The following is a 25,366-nucleotide window of genomic DNA, read 5'->3' on the forward strand; positions in this document are numbered from 1 at the left end:
AAATCTACATTGGCCAGAATCTTTGGAAAAGTTAAATGAGATCATTCCTGTAAGGAATGTCTAGTAAGTATTAGCTGTCCTTGTGTGAAGAATTCCAATTCACTTCTGCAGGGGCCACTTCTCGGCTTGTAGAAACCTAATACAATATTTACTTCTCCTCTTGTACGTTTAGGAATCTCCCCCATTGCTGTGGTTTTTTTCGGTTGTTTCCACACATAGATCACTTGACGGCAAGTATGAGTGGATCATTTAGTAACCAGTCAATTCAATCAAAATAATTTTCTATAATTAGAAAAGCAGTGATGGGGAAGCAATCTGGATGCACCACGCTTGAAAATTACAGAGAGAAGAGAGGCAGAACTGAGCAAAGATGGCCTGCTTTGGCTGCGCTGGCCAAACCCAGATTGCCTTGAGCCCTGAGGTCCAGGGTTCGATCCCAGGCACCATCTATGGGTCCCACCAGCACTGGCCAGGAGACATCCCTGAGCATAGAGTCAGGAGTAAGCTCCAAGCACAGTGGGATGGGACCCAAAACAAAACAACAAAAAAGCACTTCGTATTTCAGGTCAGGACACAGATGGGGAGTGTCTCCTTCTAACCGTATTGTTTTGAACCCAGAAAGGAGAAACTTGAGCGATAGTTGCACATCACCTTCCAGAATGGTCGCCGCCATCCTTCCCTCCTCACTGATATGCCCTCCTCACTCCTGACTGGGGGTTTGAGAGTGCGGGACAGTCTCTGCTACCTCCTGGGGAGGCATCCCCTTTAAGTTACCGACCTTAAGAACAGGGCGCCTCAAGGCTGGGGATGCTGTGGGACGTGCAGAAAGCTGAGTCTTTGGAGAAATTCTTAAAAGTCGTGACTGGGATTTTTCTCACCTTCTCCCCTATCTTCCACTTCCCTCCAGGAAATTCAGGAGAGCGTGGCGTCCTCAAGGTCAAGCTTAAACCCGGGCTGACACTCATCTCCCTTCTGACGCTCCCGGACTAGGTTTCTCGCTTTTCATCGACTGTCTCCTGCAACATCCAGGATCGAATCGAAGCAGAATAAGTCACTCCAACTTCAGGGAGAGTTTCGGTGGAAAATGCAAGTCCTCCCCCAACTCTATCCCCCTCCCCACTTCTCCCCTCTGTCCCCCCCCCACCCCTCCTTTCCGTAATCTCTCAGCCAATAGAGGAGTTTCAACATTTCAATGCGGTATCTAAACTGCATTTAAAGAATTAACCCATTTGGCCCCTCGCTGGTCTAAACCACAGGGTGCCAACCGGACGCTAATTGCCTCATCTGGTGGGGTTCCAGACCGCTCCTCGGAAGGCAGGCGCGCACACTCCCGGCACCCATTGGCTCATTCAATTCTCTTCCCCCGGCGTTAGCCTCGGTCGGAATATTCATGAGCCGGGGGCCGAGGACCCGCGGCGCGGGCGGGAGGCTGTCACTCGGGCCGGGGACGGCGCGAGGGAGGGGCCGGTGACCGCCGCGGGGCGCCTGTTCTCGGGGCCGCCGTGGGGGGCGCGGGCCGGGCATCCGCGGGGCTGGCGCGCCTGCCACTGCCGCCCAACTCCCGGCCACCGCGCGGACACTTCGCCAAAGACCCGAAGGCGGCCGAGCGGGGACACTTGAGACCCCGGGGGTCGGGGGGTGGGGGGCGGGAGCGGCGCGGCGACCTGGGGCGCCGGCAGGAGCCCGGACTCCCGGCGGGGGAGGCAGCGATGTGAGCCGGACGCGCGCGTCCCGGAGCAGCGTGGACCCGGCGGTGCCAGGTAACGGGCGCGGGGCGCGGGGCGTGGGGCCCGGGGCGCGGGGCGCGGACGGGCTGGGCGCCGCGGGGTCCCCGCAACTGCCCCGCCAGCCCGCGACGGCCGGGACCAGGACTTGCTCGGACTTCGGGAGGATGGAGACGCGGAGAGACTGCTCGGGTGGGCGAGAGCCGGGATGCCGGGGAGCGGGGGCGCGGGTTTGGGGGGCTCCTTGGCCACCCTCCGGAGGCGGCGGGAGAGGGTCGGCGGGGTCCCCTGCGCTGGGGACACCCCGGGCCGGGGTTGGCGGGAGGTGTCTCGCCCCGCGCGCCGGAACCCCGCGCCCGATCGGTCGGAGGAGGAGGAAGAGGAGGAGGAGGAGGAGGAGGGCGTGGAGGGCTCCGTCCCCGCCACCTGCAGGACCTCGCCTGCCCCCTGCACCGGCCGTCGCGACCCCCGCCCGCCGCGGCTCTGGGGCTTGGCTCGGCCGTGAGTTGCTGCTGGCGGAGACGCGCGGCGGGCGGCGGGCTGCGAGGGCGTCAGAGCCCCGGGATGGAGCCCAGGTGCAAAGGACGCGCGTGCCGGGATGAAGTCCCCTCCTGCCCTCGGGACCGGGACCGCGCGGGGAGCTGGGCTGAAGCCGGAGCCTCTGCCTGGCTGTCTTTCTCCGAGAGTCGGGGTTGGGGGTGGGGGGTGGGTAGCGGGGGAACCCGGAGGACTGCCTGAAGGCAGCATCCTGCCGCCTTTGCTACTTCTTTTCTGTTCCGACGTGGCCGAGCGAGGGGGGTGGGCAGCCAAGCTGGTGGCCCGGTGGAGCCGGAGTTTACATTGCTGGTGCCGCTCTACGGACGAGTGGCGGTGCTGCTGCGGGTGCAGGCTTGAACTACGTGCGTTGGATTTCCTGGTCGTTAGAGGTGGCCCGAAAATTGAAGTCTGCGCCTACACCCCTCCTCCGACCCACAGTGCTCCCTGACCCCTCGAGTATCCCGTGTGCTTCCCCAGGAAAAAAAAGAAAGAAAGAAAAAATACCCCGGGGTTGTGAAGGTGTCAGGGACCCAGCTAAGGAATTGGATCAACGTAAAAGCCACCAAACCAACAAAAAGTCCCAAGTGTGCCAAGAACCCGCCCCCGCGCCGGGGATGAATATCCTCGCCCGCCCCCACCGTTCCCCGCAGCACACACCCTTGGTCAGCCTCCTCTGGCCGCCTCCCGGGACGCCCTGCCAGCCGTGGACTCCGCACTTGACCCAGCTTTTCCCTTTCAAGTTTCCATACGCTCGGAACTTGGGTGTCCCCGAGAGCGCCCCTCTCGGCCCCCCTGGCGGCGCGCCCTTGCTGGGGCTGCCTTTGCCTCCCGCCGCTCAGCAGCTGCAAGGGCACCTGAGTGGGCGCCTCCGGCCTTGGCCCGCGCTCAGGGCTCGGGCTCGGGCAGCTGAGGATGCAAAGAGCCCGGGAGAGTGGGCGAGTGGCGTGTCCGAGTGAGCTGAGCGCAGGAGGTGAGGTCAATCCTCCTTCCTGGCCACAGCCCTACCCGCCAGAGAAAGGACAAGGGACAAATGAAGAGCAAGTGGGAACCGTTACAAATTGGAGCCGAGCTTTCTGGCTACTTGGGCTGTGGCGGCTGCCTTTGGCCTGCCCTTTCCCGGGGCTCCTGACTTCCCCTCTCTGCCAACGCGCCAGAGGCCAGGCCTTTCCAAGAGGACACTTGTCCTAAGATGATCTAACTTGATATAAAAAAAACAAAATAGTTCTTCGCATCCTGGGAAAGGACAGTCTATAAAATACGCGCTGTTAATGTTTCGTGGGAAGTTTGCTCCCCTACAGGTTAAGGAGAGACATTTTTAGCATGTGTGCCATGTGGCGGTGTAAAATTAAAATGGGAAAGGAGAGTACAAACATAAAAATGACTTAGCATTCTTGACGTTCTTGTGCATACTTGTAGAAAAATTATCTTTCATTTGGGGAGAGTTGCCCAGGAATTTAATCAGTGTTTATGCTACTGAAACGCCCCCTGCCTTCTACCTTTCTCCCCTGTAAAATTTTATGACCCACTTCTCGCGGGAAAGGCAAAGAACAAGAGGAAGTGCCGGGGCTGGGAAGCGAGACTGAAGGGTTGTTAGGGGAATCGTGGCAAGGGCTTGGGAGACCAGAATGGGAAGATGCCATCATCCGGGATGAGCGGGCAAATGTTCTGCAGAAAACAAATAGAGTTGAGCAGTCTAGGCTACCAGAGCAAACGCTTGCTTCTGCCTGCTCTCGGATGCAAGCTGGGAATTCCTTCCCATGGTCCAGAGGGCTAACCAAGGTGTTCTCAACTCTGACTTTGCTAAAGGTACTTGTTGCTGTCTCTCAGTGCCTTGGATCCGTGCTAACTTCTCAACCCTTGTCTGTAAGTGCAATCGCTTCCCCTGACCATTTCTAATGCAGACATAAGTCCCTCTACCCCTTATGTACTTATAAATATTCCCCCAGTTTCCGAAGCTTCTCAAAGATGTGCAGCTGCTGGCGAATGTAAGTAAATAGTTGGAAGTAATCAAGAAAGCCACAGAAAAGTGGATATATTTTCCCCTGGTGGAGAAGTTCTTAAATGCCTTTTGAGCTGGGAAATTAGCAGTGAAGAGAAGCCGGGGGAATTTCCTTGACTTCCCTCTACCCAGAAACCAGTAGTTGTATTTTTTTTTCTTTCCTGCATAGTGGTGAGTACTGTTTGGTTAAACATTTGTATTTTTTTTTTTTAGTTTTGGACCTAAAATGGGGTTTTGCTGATGGTAGTCTATGGAGAGAGAGAAAATGTAAAGAGATACGGAAGGAAGAGCTGCAGTGGTCCCATCATAAATCAACCAGAATATATGGGGGGGTGATGAGAATAGGGCTTTTCACCCTCAAAAAAATGTCCACTTTGGAAGAAAAAGAAGTCTGATTATTGGCATCCTAGGCTGAAACCAAGGCAGCTGATGCCGAGAGGAGCCAAAGGGCAGTTCTTCTTAGTTTAGAAACAGCAAGACAGCCTCTGCCAACGATTGCTGTAAACACGGAATAAAGATTTCATTGTGGGCTGGTGTGACTAGAATAATTAGACAGTTAATTGTTCATTCTGATCTGGTGGTGTTGCAATCAGCAGTGCAGAGCAGTGGAAAGAAGAGCAGGGAGAAAGAGAAAAGTCACATATCCTCTCTAGCTGCGCTTCTTGCCTTCTGGTGACACTTCGCAAAATCCTAGTTAGGTTTTCTTTGTTTGTTTGTTTAAGTGGATTCCAGTCCCTAGATCTCCCCCCACCCCACCCAGCCCCACCCCCTGGCAGAGAGAGCCACCGCTGCCTTGTCCCTTCTACTCTGGATTATGGTCACAATTGCTCATCTTCTAAAAGCAGTGCAAGAAGCTGGAGTAGGAGTGAGCGCATTAGAGACGTCAGGTGTGAACTAGTTGAATTTGGTTGGGTGCAAAGCTTAGGGACAGCTCTATCAAAACACATGCAAGTGGCATGAGACTTCTTTTTCTTTCTTCCCCAGGGTGTGGGTTGGGGTTATGGACCCCATCTGGCTCTACGTGGAGGGGTGTCCACTCCTGACAGTGCCAGGGATGGAACCCAGCTCAGCCACTTGCAAGGCGAGCATCTTTTACCCCTGAAATCTCTCTTCAGCCCCAGCAACTGAATTTTGTGGGTCTCCAACACATTCTTCTTCATAGGCCTCTAAGAGTCAGGAGGTGAATTTTCCATTTTTGATATTTATTTTCTATTATGAAACAAATTGCCTAGTGGTTAATCTTTCACTTTAATTGAAGAAATAGCCTCTGTATGCTCATACTGGAGACCAAAGAGAACATATTTTAAATGAGAAAAGTGTTTTGAAGCAGCTGCACACCTACCGTTATTATAGACAGTGGACTGTGACTCATTGATCTTTATTAAAAAGTGGCACTGTCAGAAACTCTTTCTGAGATGATTTCTGTAAATGAAGGACTAAGAAAGGGCCTGTACGGAGTGTTAAGAAGATGGTGTTTTTATTAGATTCAAACCCTTTCTGAATCCTCGTATTGACGTGGAATATGGACCCAGGTTCCCGTTATTTGATTGAAAGAAGGAGCATCTTTTTTAAAATTTTATTTTATTTTTGTAAAGTTGTGCACAATAATTTAATACTTTGAATGTTGCAACACCAACCCACCACCACTACACCTTCCCACCACCATTATTTTGAATTTTCCCAACCAAAAGAAGGAACATCTTTAAATGTCGCTACTAAGTATAATTGTTCCTAGAATGAAAGCACTATGATAAAGAAAGCAAAATAAATGCAGAAGGTCAAAAAGTCTCAAAGGAGAAGTACCTTGTTTCTCCAAGATACTCATTTTGTCTCAATTTGTTGAGTAAGTTCTAAAGCATCTTTACTAACCTTTAGTTTCTTTTATCCATCAGGAATCAAAAGGAACTGCCAGGGCAGAATACTTACTGAAGTGTTAAAACACATAAGTGCTATGAAATTATGAAACTATCTAGCTTTCACTAGACAAAATTCTACTTTATAAAATGCCCTAACTATAGCAATTAAAAATAGAAAACTCATATTGCCACATTAAACTATGGTAACAACCCATTTAAAAAAGAAATTTAGCCCTTCTCTCATCTAATTACTATTCATGGATTGCTCAATAGTTTTTCAGAATATTCTGCCAATCCCCTGCTAACCAGGACTGTCTAGTTAACAAAGTTCCTAATTACATACGGATCAACTTAATTTTAGAACCCTAAGAATATTCGACGCAGAGCATTACTCAAATGCAATGCAAAATAGAAATGGTTAGATTCCCCCCAAGTTATTTGTAGGGGTTTTTTTTTAAGTTTAAGAAATTATAGAAGAAAGCAAATTTGGTATGGAAATCCATCAGTGAATAGCTACAGCAAAAGAGTAAGGGGAAGCTATAAAATACTATTTTTTTGTTTGTTTTATTTTTAATTTGCAAAGAGAAGTTAAAATAGGAGCTGGAGAGATAGTACAGTGGATAAGCTGCCTTGCATGCACCCAACCTGGGTTTGAGCCCTGCCATCCCAATATGGTCCCCCAGTCCCCCAGAGGGCTCCCTGAGCTCAGAGCCAAGAATAAGCCTTGAGCACTGATGGATGTGACCCAAAAAAAAGTAATTTTTAAAATTTATTTTTAATAACAATATTATCCAGACTGATCATGTAAGGTGCCATGTAAAGTATAAGTGTCAGACAGTCACAGTAATGCCTAAAGTTCGGGTAAATTCGCAATTTACAAGTATGTTCAATGATCAGATCAGAAGCTGAGGACTTGTTCTGACTAATGTCATGAGCACATTAGACGTGAAGGGCAACCTTCTAAGGAAGAGCTATTTATTTATAGTTCTTTAGCTCTTTGTGAAAATCTTACACATAGCATATTTTCAATAAATATGTATTGATAGATTTTTACGTAAAAATAAATTAAACCAATGAAATATCCATGTTAAATGAATTTGTATTCTAAATGAAATACCCCAAATGGTGTTTGTGAATTTAAATTTATCCTTAAGCTAGCAAGATATGCCTGTGACTGGGAATAATTACTGTGGAGATATTCTATCGTAGGCCTGAGGGAAGTAAGAAGTAAAAAAAAAAATTAAAGGCTTTTGGTTATTTGAGCTTTGTCTAAGTATTGAATGGATTTATGTATCTGTAAGTTGTTGAAAGATGTATCCTATCTCTTCATGATAAAGATGGCACTCACCCAATGGTTATTATTCACAAGTCGTCACACACATTCCATTCTTGCAGTACAAAGTATTAGTCAGTCCAATTAGGACTAAATGACTGCATGTTCTTTGCTGTCTCAACTAATTAAAAGATAATTAATAAAATGATAATCTTACTCTGTGGCAGTAGCTACATCTTGTTGTCATAGAAGTTTGTTTGACATCAGGCCAAAAGGTCACCCTTCACCATGCAATTTGACCCTGTCCTTCCCCCCTCCCCCCCCCGCCCCCCGCTGGAGGACAGACTCCTACTCCCCAGAATCTCCCATTGAAATTGCTTGTGGCCAAGCTACTTACACTGATTTGCTCCTGTAACATGATTTATAAAAGAAGTAAGCTAGGTGAGCATCCTACCAAAATGAAAAAATAGGGACTCATAAGGAGCTAATATGTCTATAGGTAAATCATTGGCCTGCTATTTTTTTGTCCTTGTAGGCCTGATCTCAATTGCATGAACAAGGCAATTTTTGAGCAGTACATGGTGTTAATATGTTGGTGTAATTGGAAGCCTAGTAGTCAAGAGGAAATGGAGATAGAATTAGCATAAAGATTCAATTATCCCTTGTTCCTGGGGAAAGTTGTTTACTGGGATTAGACTTTAGGTTATGTTTAAAGTAGCCCAGAGAAATGTTCCAGGCAGCTTGCTTCTTTTCTAGCTGGTAACTTTGATTGAACCAAAGTTTGCTTTTACTTGCCTCCCCCAACCTTGCAAAAAATAAAATACAGTATACCAAACAGTAACTTTTGTGAATTGTTTGGTGACTATTTTAATATGCACCTAAGCATAAGCACTTAGATGATTTATAAAAATCTGTGGTTCAAAACCATTGTATACATAGCGTTGTTTCAGAAAAATAATGTAACTTTTATACCTTATTCATTATCACTTTGCTTCATTTTGTAAAGTCAATGCTTCTGAACACTTTATCAAGCCCTAAGATGAACTAAGTATTTGTGGATACTATGAATAACCAGTGAATTTACCATAAACAAGTAATTTAATTTAGCAATTTAATTAAGAATTTGGATAAAGGAATTTCCTTCAGAAATATTGAAAGGCAGCCAAACTTTTTCAACTTGAAAAGTACTTAGCACTCTGGTAATAGTATTAAAGCAGATGGAAATAAACTTTCCACCTTTGCATCGAAGACTTTTTCTGGGTAAATGCTTGAAAAATTATCTATAATGGATGGTTTCATCTTCAAAACGTCTCCTAACGTAAGGGTGAAAATTAACTGGAGATTAAGTCATCGTTGTACCCCAAACCTCCCTTTACTTCTACTTCCTACTGGGATAAAAACCCATGGCTCCAGTTTTTCTCCTTTAAAAATCCCTGGGCTTCCTATAACCAAGGCCACATCTGGCAAATAAATTTGTGAAGGCACCATCATCATGTCACTAAAAGGAGAAGCCACACTTAAGAGCATGTGTCTTATAAGCCCATTTTGGATATTAAATAAGAATCTAAATCTGTGCCCACAGTCTGTACAAGCTGCCAAGAACTCCCAAGGATGCTCTTCTTATAAGTAAATATTAAATAACATTCTCTGCTATCATTACCATCACTAAAGTTGTCCTTAGAGTAAATGGTATCCAGCAATCCAAGTAGTTCTTCATAAAAGTTATAATTTTGAAGAATACTTCTGTCTACACTCACCCTATGCTCTCATTGCCATTATACTGAAAACATTGATATTTCAGTCTAAAAAGTGTAAGCATGTTCATATTTGGAAATAAAATCCTCACGTAGTCATTAAAAAATTAAGTCATTTGGTAGTTTAGTCTCTTCGTTGAAATAGTGCAGAAAACTAAGAACAGACCTCTCATACCACTCACTCATGGGACTGCCCAAGACTTGGAGATCAAATTGCTGACGTTTGTTTCTTTAAACATAGAAAAACAACATCTTTCTTCATGATCCGAAGTGTTATCTATTACTTTGCATGCAGCCATCTGGTTGGCTGGTAGCCATTAAAATATGTAGCATTAACAGAAACAGTGCACAAAACAATAAAAATAACTACCAATAATAGTCCTGAGTGACACGTGTGCTTTTCCTGTGATTGCTACTATTGCCATTTTGCAGAACCAAAACTGAGGCACAAGATGAAACGGTTACTCTTTCATCCCCAGGTTTGATGTTTCAATCAGGCCACTAAAGCTAACGTAACTGTGACAGCCCTCAGAGGAAGGTCTCAACATCTCTGACTTCTGACCTCTGGAGTCACATAATTTTTTTTTATTTTTTATTAGAGAGTCTCTGTGATGTACAGTTACAAACTTATGAACTTTTGTGTTTGCATTTGACTCATACAGTGATTGTTTACCCATCCCTCCCCCACTGCCCATTCTCCTCCACCAATGATCCCAGTATCCCTCTCGCCACCCCTACCCCATCCCCCACACCCCACCCTGCCTCTGCGGCTAGGCATTCCCTTTTGTTCTCTCTCCTTTTGGGTGTTGTAGTTTGCAATAGAGATATTGAGTGACCTTCATGTTCGGTCTATAGTCTACTTTCATTTTGCATCTTCCAACCCTAATGGGTCCTCCCAAAATCCTTTTCTTGGTGTGCCCTTCTCTACCTGAGCTGCCTTTTCCCCCAGCATGTGAGGCCAGTTTCCAAGCTGGAGTCACATAATTCATTATGGGAGGAGTACTGGGGGAGTTGAATTGAGCACTCCTTGGAAAACCCCAAGTAACAGAATAAATAAGTATCTGCGTGTTTGAAACTCTAGAAATGCAATACAATAGTGCATCTCAACTGAAAGGTTGAGGTGGTATACTGTACTTATCAAACAGATTTTTATCTTTGAACTGACTTGGGTTCAAGGCTTTAGGCTAGAATTTCTAGATGTATGAACTCAGTTGGGTTTCTGAACATCCTGGAGACTTTGTTTCCTTGGTTACAAAGTGGCAATGATAATAGTTCTTGTTTCATCGGGTTCCTATCAAGAATAGGTGGGATAAAGCTAGCAAGGTCGTCTAGGTGGTACTTGGCCAAAGGGAAGTGATTTTTTAGCCTGTGTGGCACAAGGTTCCAGCTTGTTCTTTTTGTTTAATCCAATGACTCTAAGTATGAGAGAGAGAAAACAGATCTTTCTTGCATTAACAGAATTAACCAGAGCAATTTAGAAGGTCACTAATAGCCTCTAAGGGGGAAGGAAAGGATGGGGTAGTGAGTGATAGGACAGTGGGTAGGGTATTTGCCTTGTTAACAGCTGACCTGTGCTCTGTGCCTGGCACCCCATCTGGTTCCCTAAGCCCTGCCAGGAGTGAGCCCTGAGCACAAGTGGGTGTGGCCCCCACCAAATATTGATATTCATTGAGGATTAGCAAGCATCATGGAGAATCTCCTGTATATTTCCTCATTCGCTGTTTGGGCTCAGACTGTTGTGAACAGCCATCTGCATATCCCCCTCTAATGATTGAGTGGACCTACTCTCCAGAGGACCCCTGTTCCTCTGTAACACAGTTCATCCGAGGAAGTTCAGATTTATGCTGAAGAAAATGTGCTTCTCTATGGCTCTGTCCAGTGGGCCTTCATTCAGTTCTTCATGACAATGCAGAATAAATTTATTTTATTTTTTATGTGAAGCTATTTCAAATATTTGAAAATTATTGCCATCGTCCCACCTTTTCTTTGTCGCACCTGCCATTTTGAAGCTCTTCATTCTTTTCTCTATTCTAAAAGGCTTGCATGTGAGCCCCTCGGTAGCTGTTCATGCCAGATACAGCTCAGAGAGTGATGAGCAGAAAAAGACCAAAAACCTCAGGTTTCCTGGCCACAATAAATCAAAGCAAACAAATAAAAACCCTGGGTGGACTGATCTCTGGCAAGAGTGAGCACTGCAAGCCTGAGTTTGAGTCTTGGTTCTACCTTTCATCATCTGAGAGAGGGCTTGGGCATGTCACCCAACCTCCACAGAGTTTGTTTTTCTCACCAGCGTTTTTCATGTTAAACTTCAACCAGAAAGATCTGAATCATCCTATCTGTAGTTTCAGTTCTACTTCTCTATTGAATGTATTCTAGCCCTTCCAGATTCATCAAATGTATGAGTATGATCAGATATTGGCATATGCACATCTATGCTATTAGAACATTGGTTAAGACCAAACAGAGACCTACAACCCTCTGTGGGTTGTCACCCCTATTATGTCGATATCCATTTTATTTATTTATGAAGTACTTACAGGACACTGACTGTATCAACAAAGGTCTTGGGTTCGGTGAAAATAGTGATGAGCAAAGGAGTTTTTCTGGAAACTAAAGTCTACAGGACAGTTATTATTCTTTTACTTATATACCATGACAAATATAGTTGTTTACAATGGATTTTCACACATATAATTTTCCCACCATGCCATGTCCTCATTCCTCCACTACTTATCACAGACTCCTTTGCTCCTCTATCCTCCCCCTACCCCACACCCACCAATTGATTCCCTGACAGTTACGTTTTTTAAGTTCAGTTGTGATTTGAGTCCTGTGCTTAAGGTAGAGTTGGATCTAATGGTTTAGAATTACACAGATATTTTGCCTCTATAGCACAGATGGGCCCAAAGACCATAACCTAGTTCTTATGTTACTTGCAGACTTCTTCTTTCTTCTTCTCTCCATTTATCTTTGTATTTTTGTTTTTGTAATCTAGAACCAATAGTTTGCTCACCTTTGGTACCAACTCTTCCCAGACATGTTATTCTATATATTAGATATTAAGAAGAGCATCGGGTGAGCCTCCAGTTCCACTCATGCTGTAGCAAACTCAATGATTATCATTGCTTGTGACTGAGTAGTATTCCATTTTCATATATAGATAGATATTGATATCTATCTATCTATCTATCTATCTATCCATCTATCCATATATCCATATATATATCCAGCTTCATAATTCACTCTTCTGTCACTGGGCAACTGGATTATTTCCCTGAGTATTAAAGGTTATGAATATACCTAATAAAGAAAATACATATTAATTAGCACATGCTGATATAATCATTTTATATGAAAATTTTATCTACTCTTTCTTGTCATTCCAAAAGAAGTGACTAATAGAATTAAAATTATTTATAGCATGTAAAAGATGTATCACCTCGTTAAAATTAGTGCCCCCAAATCAGGTACCTAGGGATCAAATTAACAAAAGAGGTGAGATATCTATACTAAAAAACTTAGAGATAAAAAAAACTTAGGAAATGGGAAAATATCTTATGTTCATTGATTGTAAGAATTGTTAAAATAATCAATATTATAAAAATAATCACCTTATCTAAATTATTATATAGATTTAACACATTCCCAATGCAAATTAAGGCAAAATTTTATAAAGACATAGAAGATACAATAATAAAGTTTCACGGAATCATAAAACACCTCCAAAGAGCCATTCTGAGAAATAAGAAACTGGGAGGTATTTCATTACCTAACTTGAAACTATACTATAAGATTACAGTGATCAAAAGAGCATGGTACTGAAATAAGAGTAGACTCTCTGACCAAAGGGTTAGAATCAATGGCCTGAGTGATAATACAACAGCTAGAGAATTTACCTTGCACATATTTGACCTGGGGTCTGTCCTTGGCACCCCATGTTCTCCTGAGCATTGCCAGGAGTGATCCCTAAGTGTAAGCCCTGAGCACAGTTGGGTGTGCCCCCCCCAAAAAAAGAAAGATTATAATGAAATACCCAAGGACAAATCCCCATATCTGTGATCACTAATTTTTAACAAACGATCTGGAAACATGAAATGAAGAAAAGATAACCTCTTTAACAGCTATATTGGGAAAGCTGGATAACCATGTGTGAAACATTAAAGTTGATCCATCCCTCACACCTTACACAAAAGTCAACTCTAAGTGAATGAATAAAATGATCAGATTTATAAAATACACCAAGAAAAATATAAGCAGAATGCTCCAAGATTTAAACCTCAGAAGTGTCTTCACTGATATGATGCCATTGGCAAAGACAGCAGAGTCAAAAATTAAAAGTTGAGAATACATCAAATTAAAGTGTTTCAGTGTAGCAATAGAAACATGGGTTAAAACTAAAAGGCGTTCACTGAATGGGAGAAAACACTTGCATTCAACACATCAAATGAGGGTTAGTAGCCAAGATATATAAAATATAAAGATCAACAACAACAAAATCCAAAAGCTCTCTTAAAAATGGGGAGAGGAAATGAACAGACACCTCCCTGAGGAAGACAAGTGGATGCCCAACAGACATATGAAAAGGTGCTCATCATCACTTCTTATTAGGAAAATCTAAATCAAGATCACAATGAGATATCACTTCACACCCGTAAGAACGGCACATACCAAAAGTACTGGGAACAATTTGTGTCGGTGAGATGTGGTGAAAAAGTAACTCTTATCTACTGCTGGTGTAACTGCTGTCTGAATCAACCCCTGCGGAAAACCACATGAAGATTTCTCAGAAAATTAAGAATTGAGCTGCCTCACAACCCAGAAATTCTACTTCTTGGTATCTACCCCTAGGATACAAAAAAACATTCATTCACAGGGATAAATATACCATTATTCGTTGCAGTACTTAGCACAATAGCTGGGCTATGAAATCAACCTAGATGTTCAAAGACAGATAAGTATATTATGAAGTCATATGTACGTATGTATATACGCATAATGGAATACTATGGAGAGGCAAGGAACAATAAAATTATGCAATTTTATGTAAGGGGGATGGAACTGTAGGATATCATGCACTTCTGGAGGACGTTATGCATTTACTTCTTCTGAAGTATGTTAGAAGAAGGATAAACACAGGATGATCTCATTTATCTGTGGTATTTAGAATAACTGGACAAGGGAATGCAGGGTATTAAATTGGGCACAAGTAGCTCATTCTTGATCCCAGAGAATGAAAACAAGAACACCCAAGAAAAGAAATCAAGGGGAGAAGAAAAGAATTATGGGAAATCATAGGGGGAAGGAGTCAAGTCTCAGGTACATCATTGGTGTAGAGGGGTTGGCATAGCTGTGTATCCAAACTACAGCAACCAAACTTAAAAAATGTGCCTGTCAAGGAGACAGACTGGGGGGTAGGAGGGAAGCTGGGACAGTGGTGGTGGGAATTTGACACTGGTGGTAGGACTGATGTTGGAACATTTTAAGCCTGAAACTCAATTATGAATAACTTTTAGAAATCATGGTGCCTTAATAAAAAAAAGTAAAATAATCCAATTCAAGTTAAAAAATAAATTCACCCATCCTTCAATTAAAGATAGGTTGTTTAACAGGCACTGAGTACCTGGATTCCGAACTTAGCTCTAGGCCTGTTGCTCTGTATCTCAGGTAATTTTGATCTTCAGGAAACAGGTGACAATGTCTAGAGACATTTTTGGCTGACACACGCAGAGGATGCTACTGGCATCTAATGGGTAGACACTGTGAATGCCAGGAAACAGCCTCTCATGCAATTCTTTATAACTGAGCCAGTGGTTCAATGCAAGGGCATGAGGATGCATCCTGCTAAGGTCTTTTGCTACTGGAAATTACCTGACTGCCTCTGCCGATGCTTGAGGAACTATATGCTTTCCAGAGTGATATCTGGGTCTTGGATGCTCCTAACCAATGTATTACCCCCTGCCCCCCCTAAAAATCTCCAAGACTAGTATACATCATTTAAAATTTAACTGCTGCTTTCTGTTATATATAATGCTACTCCCTTGAAACAGCGCAAATTGCTGCAAATGAATAAAATTGAGCATTTTAAAAAATGTCTATGGAAAACGTTGGTAATGGCATTCAGACACATCTGAAATAATGTAAACTTCTTCATAGAGTAGAGAATTAAAATCTAGACCTTCAGGCTAAAAATTCTAGCATGGAAATAAGATCAATAACTGACATTTCCATAAATTCAAGAAATTCCAAATAATTTTAGATAAAATATCATTAGATATTGGTTTCTTCTGTACTATAATCTTATTAGAGTGTCTTCTGTTTTATTGCTAATTTGTTAGCTATTTCTTAAGACCAAATTGATTTTTTTAAAATGTCCTTTTCTGCCTTCATTGTATCAAACCAGAAAGGCAGAGAAGTTCTAAACCATTCTCCAGGCAGTGGTGGGTTCAGCCCGATTTGTAACTCTGATTTGGTGGGAGATGACGTCAACTTTGCAAATCAAATCTAGTGCCTTGCTATTCTTGGGCGTTGCTGCTCCATGCCATTGTTCTGCCCAGTCAGCCAGACTTAAACTCCAGCTCAGCATTTGCGCTCTGAACTGTCCCTGCTCTGGTGCTCTCCTGCTCTTCTGCTGTCCTGCTCTTCTGACTCTTGCAGAACTCATGGATGTGCGTTTATTGTCCTCACAGAGCATCAAGGCAGCTGTGGGGAAGGGCTTCTGCACTTAGCACATAACTGAAAATGGCCTCTTAACGCAGCTTTGCCAAAAGGCGGGAGGCTTCACTGGGCCCTGTGGCTTGCTCCAGCCAGGAAAAGCCTGCTCTTCATCCATCAGTGATCTGGAGCCTCTGCTCTTAATGGAATAGTCTTGTACTCGTGTTCACTGCCTGCCCAGGCTCCCATCTCCAGTAACTGCCTCACGGGGTCTCTTGCCATAAGTCACATTACCTCATCTGGGTGCCATTCTGTCATGTTAAAACACTAGCTTTGGAACCGTTTGTCTGATTTTGTGGTACGCAATGGAGATCAGTACACTGCTGTATTATTTGCAGACTTCCCACATCCCCCGTGATAGGTTTCTGCATCATTCTGTAGGGGGGAAGTGTTTATTTTAATTGTATTTTTAAAAATATTCTCTGTGTACTTCGTGATGTGAAATACTATAAACCAAAAGCAAGTGTTTCCTTAGAGAACATGAGTCATGGAAAACAGTTCCACCACTCGAATATGGAATATGAAGTGTGGACCCATGAAAGCCAACTTTTAGTCATAGCTGAGCTGCCTGAAATGGAGGAGCAGGAGAATAAGACGGAATAAACTTAGGGGGTGATCCAAAAGAAAAATCACCCTGTAAGTGTTGAAGAAAGGTCCCACCAAGGGCTGCTTGCCAGTACCTTAAGTCTGATGGCCCCAGTACTTCGAATATTTGTTGAAAGTCATATAGCCTCAATCTCTGCTTCATTCATGATTCTGAGAAGTGTCATTGACCCTAAGACATAGCATCTTCAAATTCACTAAGGGATCTGATTGAGCTGGGCAGGAAAAGGTGATGTATAGAGGAGAAAAAGAAGACCCACTCAGGCATGCTTTTACTTTCCATAAAAGTTGGGAAAAATAATATGCCTTCTTAGGAGTTCTTTTCATTCTAATATCCAACCTTTAAGCTACAGAGGAGAATCTATTAATTAAAGGGCTCTGTTAACTCCTTTTCTCCACCAGAACCCCTCAGACTAATTATCCTACACATGTTGCCAAAGATAACTATTGCATCTTGGAGATAAGAAAATAACGCTTTCATGCATGGGGCACTGGGTAAAAGAAATCTTGAAGCCCAATTGAAGGCATCCAAAATAAGTAACTGCATTGAAAAGTCACAACCATATTGAACAATAAACAATTTATGGAAGGAGCCCAGAAAAAAATTGTTTTTTAAAAAATTGAAAAGCATAGCTTCTTACAAGTATTCCTTATTTATGAGTAAGTAGAATTTCTCAAGGAACACACGCAAAAGAAAATAAGACGCCAGTTCGACACACACATTTCTCTTAGAGGCTCAGCCAGAGAGGGAAATCTAGAAAGATGGGAGGCTGATTGCATAGTTTAACTCATGAATTGTTATCTACTCAAATTAAGAGAACAAAAAAGGTAAGGATTATATAAAAACTGTAAATGTTCCTATATCATTTATAGCTGACTACAGACATGCTCTTAGCCTTGGACAGGAATACAGGTGAGCGGAGACCTAGAAACTTCCATTTTGAATGTGATAAGTTTCCTAAGTGATAGCCAGTTCCCTGAGCTTTGCTTTCTCTCTCCTCTTAGCTCAGTTCCTCCCAGCTTCTCCGGGGTGCTGAAGGCTTAGATACTCAGTGCTGAGGTTGTTTTCTGTTCCCTTAGAGTGCCAGTGATGATATAAATGTCTAAGTGAGAAAACAAGAAAGGGGAGGAAATGCTAAGAGGGTTAACCTAGGGGATTTTGACCAGAGTAACACAACCCGGGTCTCAGATCCAAGACTACTTACCATTCTAGAGGAAGCAAAAACAAAAAATATTCTCACCATTGAACATTTTTCTTAGGTACCAAGGCAACTTCGAATATGAGTTTTTTCAAAATGGTTCTACGCATGCAAAGTGAAGAGCTGTCAACAATGCTATAATTAAGGAGATGAGACATTGTCAGTATACCTGAAATAATGATTTTCTGTGAATCAGCCCACATGAAGTCTTCTCTGCCCTCTCCTCACATGGCCTCTCCCAGGATAATCTAGAGCTTTCTTAGTGTAATTTAAGAAAGAAACTCCCTCAGTGACTCTTAAGACAATTGTAGAAATTCATAGACCATATTTTTTTCAGATGGACATGTTTCTTATGTTTTCTTAAAACTCAATGTATTTTTGGCCAATTACTATCTGTCATCTTCCCTCCGGTGTTCTCCATAATTAAAAAAAAACAAAAATAGTTTTATTAGTTGATGACTCTTGTAATAAAGATGTCCTCAGGGTATGTGGAACCCTGTCTTTGCAAATGAGTTTCACACGTGCTACTTTATATCTCCACTACCATCTGCCAACGACCCTTCTCCTGACTAGAGCCTATTTCATATTGCATTTCTTCCTTCCACAGGAACCTCTTAGATCTGCACAAATGCTATCAAAGGAAAGTGAGGATTTCTCACGTGGAAAGCATTTTCTCTCCTCTTCCACTCTCAGGCATGCTGTCTCTCACAGCCTTGCTCATGCCATTCCCATTTCTTAAGAAAATCCTATCTTCTGTAGAATGATCACTATCCTTTTCCACCCCTAGAAGATGACTCAAAACGTATCTTACTAAATGAGGACCTCAAATAATGAGCCAGGGATGTTTCTGCCTCACCCTTCACTTGGGTCTTCTTCCAATACTATACTGCAGCTCTGCGCCATATTGGTTGGATCTTCACCGGAGATCGTGGTTCTCTCACCTGTGTGCTTTCTACTTCCCCTATAGCCATAACTACTTCAAAACAGAGCCAGAGTGTGCTCCTTTTTGATAGCACAAAATTCTGCACTCTGAAGAACAGAGAGAGCCACTCCAATTACCCACTGCCTCATACTTATACCTTTTAGAAATTCTGTTCTGTCAGCTCCACATTGAGATTATCCAAATCCCAGCTCCTGGGAGTGGCTGATCCGAGCCACGCAACCACAGAAAGGGATTCCAGATTATCATTGCCACTTACCAAACAGAGCGGCTCAGAGGTGAAAGATAGAGGTCAAGAGCCCAACTGCAGTGCAGGGAGGAAAAAGGAAAGGAAGGGAAGGAGGAAAGAAGGGGGATGTGGAGAGGGAGCACTAAAGCAGAATTGTATAAGAAGGGGAGAAAGTCTTCCATCTTTAAGAAATATGAATGGCAGCACTTTAAGGTTACGACTTGAAATCTAGGTGTAACTTTATGGGGGTTTGGGAAGGTCAGTTTCTTTCTAGGCTATGTGCAGGCTGCGAGTATAGGTGAGGACCACAGGGCTTAGAACGTAGATTCTTCAGGAATGGCTGAACATCACCTCACCGCAGTTTTGTCTCTGAATTCCAGGCACCAGCTGGCATTTCGGCAAATCAGTTTTCCGCATCCTACCAGCTAAAAAATACTCTGTTTGACTCACCATCTGCGTGCTCCTAGCAAACCCAACCTCTATCCAAAATGAACAGGTGGATTTAGGTCTTAGGGAGTGGCGCTTTCCCGTGGAAAACTAGAGAAATTCATTAACCGTTAGCAGTTTGTGGTGCTCATTTACAAGTTGGACCTAAAGCACAGTCGTTCTCTGAATACGCCTTCCCAGGTTGAGATGTATGAGTATGAGGAATCCAGGAAATAGGCTAATTTAGAATGAATCTGAGCTCTTAATGACTGTTTCCTACAGATTCCATAATGACTGCACTCTGTTTTTGCCATGTAAAGAAGTGTGCCCTTTTCAATGTTGTTAGCAGGCGCTTTTTAAAGATTCACTCCTACACAGTACAGTGACAATGATTGTTCCACGGATATCTGTGGATTCACCACCTAGAGGTTCTGCAGTGAGAATGAGAACATATCCATTCAAGCCTTCTCTCTCCGAACCAAGACTCCAAAAGCACATGTAGCAACATCTCAAATTAGGCTAAAGTGCTAAATCTAAGGGGTGCTCCTTTGTATGTGATTTCTTTCTTTGACCTTGCTGCTTGCGGTATTGTGTCTCTATTCGTGACATCCATCATTCTAACTATGATATGTCTTGGATATTCCATAATATTTAGCAATGTTATTGTTGTGTCTTCTTTAGAAATTTCAAAAAATATAGAGGGAATTTTTTCTCCATTCTACTTAGTACCTTATATTTTAGTCTTTATCATTTTTGTTCAAATTTCTAGCATGAACTTTCACTGTTATCCATGTCTCCATCCTCTACCAGGATATTTAAATTTATGAAAAGCCTACACTCTCCTCAATAATAACGCCTTTGGTACTAGGACTGGACTCCAATGATCTCAGGTGATGTGTCAGAGTGGATATGAGATGGAGGGTGAAACAAAGAAAAATTGCTCCCTCAGTCCAAAGAAATTCTAAATGGATAACTGAAGTTTGTAATGTACAGTTAAGAGAAAGTGCAGTTTGATGTTCATCTCTTTAAGCATTGTTTAGGGTGATATCTGCCAGCTCCTGTCATAAAATACCAAATGCCAGTGGTTTAATGCAGTGATAGCTTCTTTCTTGCCCACATCACAGTTCAGCTGTATCAAATGGTCCTTCTGGGTGCTTTTTTTTCCAACTGGTGACTCGAATTATCAGGCTTCCATCCATGACTCTACCTTCTCTAAGGAGAGGAAACTTTGCTTGAAGTCAGCAGTGGAGCAAAGACAGAAGTGGATCTTTTGCAGTGTTTTATCGTTAGTACTGAAAATGATGACTATCAATTTTGTTGACTAGAACCCTGCCATGAGAATACAAACAGCCCCAATGCTGACAAATTCCTGTATCCTGGGGAAGAAGAAATGCTATGTGTTAGAATCAGAGTCATCTCCCATCCTCATCACAACCTTTACTTCACTAGCAAGAAGCATCTTGATGCTTGGGTAAACTCTCCTGGCTTGGTGGCATAAGGGGTAGGGATCGGAGGACACCAAATAATTATCAGAAAATGCAAACTCCTTTCCAAAACTCAGGAAATATATTAGAGCTGTATTGGGCAATGTTTAAATCTCAAGAATCCAACCATCTGAACACTACTATGCAGCTAGCCCCAAGGTCACGCATTGAAAACCAGTGCCCATAACCCATCCCATCATCATCCTGTTGATTGTTAATTTTCTCAACCAGTCTCAGTAATATCTCCATTCATCCTATCCTTAAGATATTAGAAGCCTCTCTTTACTCATCCTTCCCAACGATGCCTTATTGGAGGCTCTTTCAGGGTCAGGGGAATGAGACCCATCAATTGATACTATATTTGGCATATGAATACACCACAGGGAGCTTGCCAGGCTCTCCCATGAGGGCAGGAAACTCTTGTAGCTTGCCAGGTTCTCCGAGAGGGAGAACTAAGCTATCAGATGTTCCAGGAGCTTGGTTTAATAGTCTCTGGATGTTGGCCATTGGTGGGATTACACAGCACCAAGGGCAGTTTCTGGGTGTGACCACCTAGCTACTGGAAAATGGGGGATCTGGGCAGAAAAGGCCCAGTCCCGATCTGAGCAGGCTTGGAGATCTCAGCCTCAGGTCCCACATACCTGGGTTCCTCTGCCAGTTCCTTCATGCTCGAGGCTCATCCAAACGTGTAGAGAGGGGCCTTGAGCATGGCCTTGGCTGTGTTCCAGAGATCTTTGGCTTCAAGTGTTCTGCTCCGGGCAGGGAGGGAAACTCAACCCACCCCCTCTGAGTGGCCCCGGTGAAGACAGTCAAGCACGGGGGCAAGACACTCTGTCCTGTCCCATACTCGGTGAATTTGGATATTGCTCTACCCAGCCAATGATTGTTTAACTCCTGTAACAACAGTTGATGGTTTAGTCAGCAGATTTTTGGGTTTTATTGACTTTAAATCAGAGTTCCTGACTCTTCCTGAAGAAGTTACTTAAATTGGTGGATGAATTACATCTTTATTTCAGCAAGTTTATTCATTTGAAAAGTTGAAGAAATAATGTCGGCCTGAAAGGAGTTACATTTGATTATCTACATAACGTATAAATAACACATAGGAAACAGAATAAATGGTTACTGCAAATATAATCAGAAGAAAATCAGAAATGGTGTGTGTGTTTGTATATTTGTGTATGTGTGTGTGTTTGTATGTGTGTGTGTTTTAACTCTGTACTGTCTCTAGTCCGTAAAAACTTTATAAATGACTTAAAAAATGAGTCTTAGGTACTCTAAACAGCAAGTTTAGAAGGCCCTAATCTATTTGCAAGTTTTGTGACTTCGATCAAACAACGTGATGTCTTGTTAAAATAGATTCCCATTCCTTACATCACAAGATTGATGGCATAAGCCCCTACGCTGAGACCAAATGTAGAAGTATCTTGTGCAGTTCCTATAAGAGAGTTCTCAATGCATATTGAGTAGCAGTTTAAAAGTTTCTCTTATCCAAAATGGTTCTACAATAGAAAGCAATGTTTCAAACTATGAATGTGAGTAAAAGTCATCTTAGACATGTTTTGAGAGCATAAATAATCATAGTTTCAAACAGATGCTTATTAGGGTGACTTTTTTTTCCATCTTTGACCTTCATCAACCTCCATCCCCCTTTGAGAACAGTCTCTAGATGCCTCTATTCAAATGGTAATCAGCCCGCAGAAACTCAACATCTCTCCATTCAGGAACTTACAGTACACATCTTAATAAACCATAATGAACTGAAGACATACAGAATAACTGGGTAAACAGGCTTCTCTCCCCAGCTGTCATGTCTGTTTTTGACAGCAACTGCTATTTCATTGTAAAAGATGCTAATTTCTGTTTGAGCTGTGGCAGTATTTGAGAGGAGCATAAAATGTTGATTATATCAGTAACTGTAGTCCCCGAGGATATGCTCAGAAACTTCAGATCACATATGGCAAGAGCACTGTGATAAAATATGCATCAATGAAGCTTCGTGATTTATGATAATAAAGAAATGGAAAGCTTTGCCCTCGATGATAACTGTTAAACTGTTTATGGTGGGTAGTTCTCTCTTTAACTATTTCTGGAGGCACTGACACTTTTCTGATTATTACATCATTCTGTGGCTGGACCACCATCTCAGTTCTGAAACTGTTTTGTCAAGTTCCCAGTGGCTTGTCATGATACTGTTTTAACAATGATGTTTTCTGCCCTCTAAATTTAAGGAAAAACAAGTACCTTAGCTGCTGCACCATATTAGCTACCCATCAAGTTAATTCAGCACCAATTTATATTTAAATGTAAATGCATAGCCTATTAACATTGGTCAGACTGCAGAGAGGAAACACAATTATCAGAAATAAATACCTTACAATGTGCAGGGCTAGGGCTAGGTGAAATCAGGGTGATCACTATCTATTTGCAAAAAAAAATATTAGTTCCTTAAAAATGATATTCTTGTTTGAGAGGGAGGGGGAGGGGGTAATGCTCACTGCCATCTTACATGGTGAGAATATTATATGACAAGGTTGGTTATTGATTTTGTTACCAGTTACTTTGCTATACAAACACAATGTCTCTAAGAGCTTTTTGTAGAGTATGTAGGATTTTCTAAGTGTATTATCATGTCATCTGCAAATAGTGGAAGCTTCACTTCTTCCTTTCCTATCTGGATGCCCATGATATTATATGGCAAGGCTGGGTGGGGCAGATGTTTGGGTTTGTTTGGGGCCATTTAGGGCTCAGTGCCAATCACATAAGCACCCAAATAGATTCCTATTTGTGTTTGCTTTCAACTGTGTTTTGACTCTGTACTGTTACAGAGCATAGCCCTCGTTCCTTTGGTCACAGTAGCTCTTCAAGTGCATGAAGGAAACAGTGACACCCACTTAGCTAAACTCTAGACCACATCACTGGGTTCACTCAGTCCCTACTTCACAGTTGTCCTGCTGACTTTCTCTTTCGCATGATGTGTTCTCCAACAAGAAGGGTCTCAAACACCTCCTGCCCATTTAGAAGCATCCATGCAATTGTCTACAGAACAAAGCCCAAAGTTTTCTGCTATCATTAGCTTCTTTCTCATCTGTTTCCTAAAAAGTCTCCCCTTGTAATCTTCTCTCTTTTGTATGATACCCACCAAGGCACTAAGGCACTTCCTTTTCCTTTTCTTGAAATCTTCTGTCCTCAGGCCTTTTTTTCACCCTTAATTCCCTAACTCTGACCACTCCTCAAGACCCAACTCTTCCACAAAGCCTCAATCTAAGGACCAGTACTCACTTTGAATTTAGAGGTCCCTTGGTGCCTGCCTTCATAGTCAAATGGCAATTACTGTGCAGAAACTCAACATCCCTTGTCTTCCCAGAAAGGGGACTTTTTATTGTAATACCAATGCCAGTGTTTTATCTAGAGTTCCTGTTGGTTTTCTAAATCTTTAGAAAATCTCTCACAGCCTAGACCTCATTTTATTTTTTTTAATTCTCTGTAGAGTCTACCACAGTGCTCTGGGCAGGATTTTCATCTTTCAGCAGCATACAACCAATTGAAAGTTTTCATTACACTATTCCCAGTATCTAAACCCACCTACTTCTGAGATCACGTTTGGTCTTGACCTTCATTGTGTAATCCAGTAACCACTAGTCACCGGTGGCTATTCAATCTTAGACTCACATTAATTATCACTGTATCAATGTATCACTATCATACTGTTGTTCATGGATTTGCTTGAGCGGGCACCAGTAATGTCTCCATTGTGAGACTTGTTGTTACTATTTTTGGCATATTGACTATGCCACAGGGAGCTTGCTAGGCTCTGCTGTAAGGGCGGGATAATCTCGGTAGCTTGCCGGACTCTCCTAGAGGGATAGAGGGATTGAACCTGAGTCTGCCGCATGTAAGACAAATGCCCTACCTGCTGTGCTATCGCTGCAGCCTATTAATTATAGTAGAATAAAATTGAGCTTTCATTTCCTCAACCTCATTTGTCACATCTCTTATGTTCAGTATATGTGGTTATTAACTGTGGTAGTGGACAGCACAAATATGGAATGTTTTGTCATTCCAAACACGGGATGATGTATGTACATCAGAAGGAAAACACAGAGATCTAGGACACTATTCCTATAGCAGAAGCTTTCTTGCTGTGGATTAGTCACATCAGGATGTTAGCAAAAAACCATGTCATGCGTTGGCCAATATAAACCCCCAAGACTTTGTTAAATAGCTTTGAAACATTCTTCAAACTGTATTTACCTCAGTCTCTCTTAGACTGTGCTAAGATAGTCTCTTCAGAGGTCTTAAAGAGTAACCTCTTCCACTAAGTCCTAGTATATTTTATCTTTTTATAATTTTATTCCATCTATCAAACTTATCAAGATTTTTTTCCTAATTTTGGAATGTTTTGTGCTGCCTATCTGAAATCTACACATTTTTTAAGTACGCCTGATGTCATTGTAGTTGTCAATATCAAGTCTATTTACTGGGTAACTGTCTAATTTGCCATCCAAACCAGGACACTTCAAGTAAAATGGAATGCTTTAAAAGAAAAATTATGCTAAGGCACAGGGATTAATTGGGCTTGTCTGGAGTGAAGCGGGATGGATGGAACTTTATCATGAAAGATAATAGAC

At 42.6% G+C, this 25,366-nt stretch overlaps 1 protein-coding gene across 2 annotated transcripts in view; it reads left to right on the forward strand.

The window, feature by feature from the left end:
* The first annotated feature begins 1,266 nt into the window (after window positions 1-1,266).
* CDH20 (cadherin 20) overlaps window positions 1,267-25,366 on the forward strand; it is a 239,990-nt gene continuing 215,890 nt past the window's right edge. Inside the window, exon 1 of one of the 2 annotated variants that reach the window (XM_055125038.1) lies at window positions 1,267-1,760. The gene's annotated coding sequence lies outside the window, so the exon portion shown is untranslated. Of the gene's footprint in view, window positions 1,761-1,833; window positions 1,917-25,366 lie in introns of those variants that run through there. The other variant, XM_055125039.1, reaches the window with a different exon arrangement.

Source organism: Sorex araneus, chromosome 2 (genome assembly GCF_027595985.1).
Source record: "Sorex araneus isolate mSorAra2 chromosome 2, mSorAra2.pri, whole genome shotgun sequence".
Lineage (NCBI taxonomy): Eukaryota > Metazoa > Chordata > Mammalia > Eulipotyphla > Soricidae > Sorex > Sorex araneus.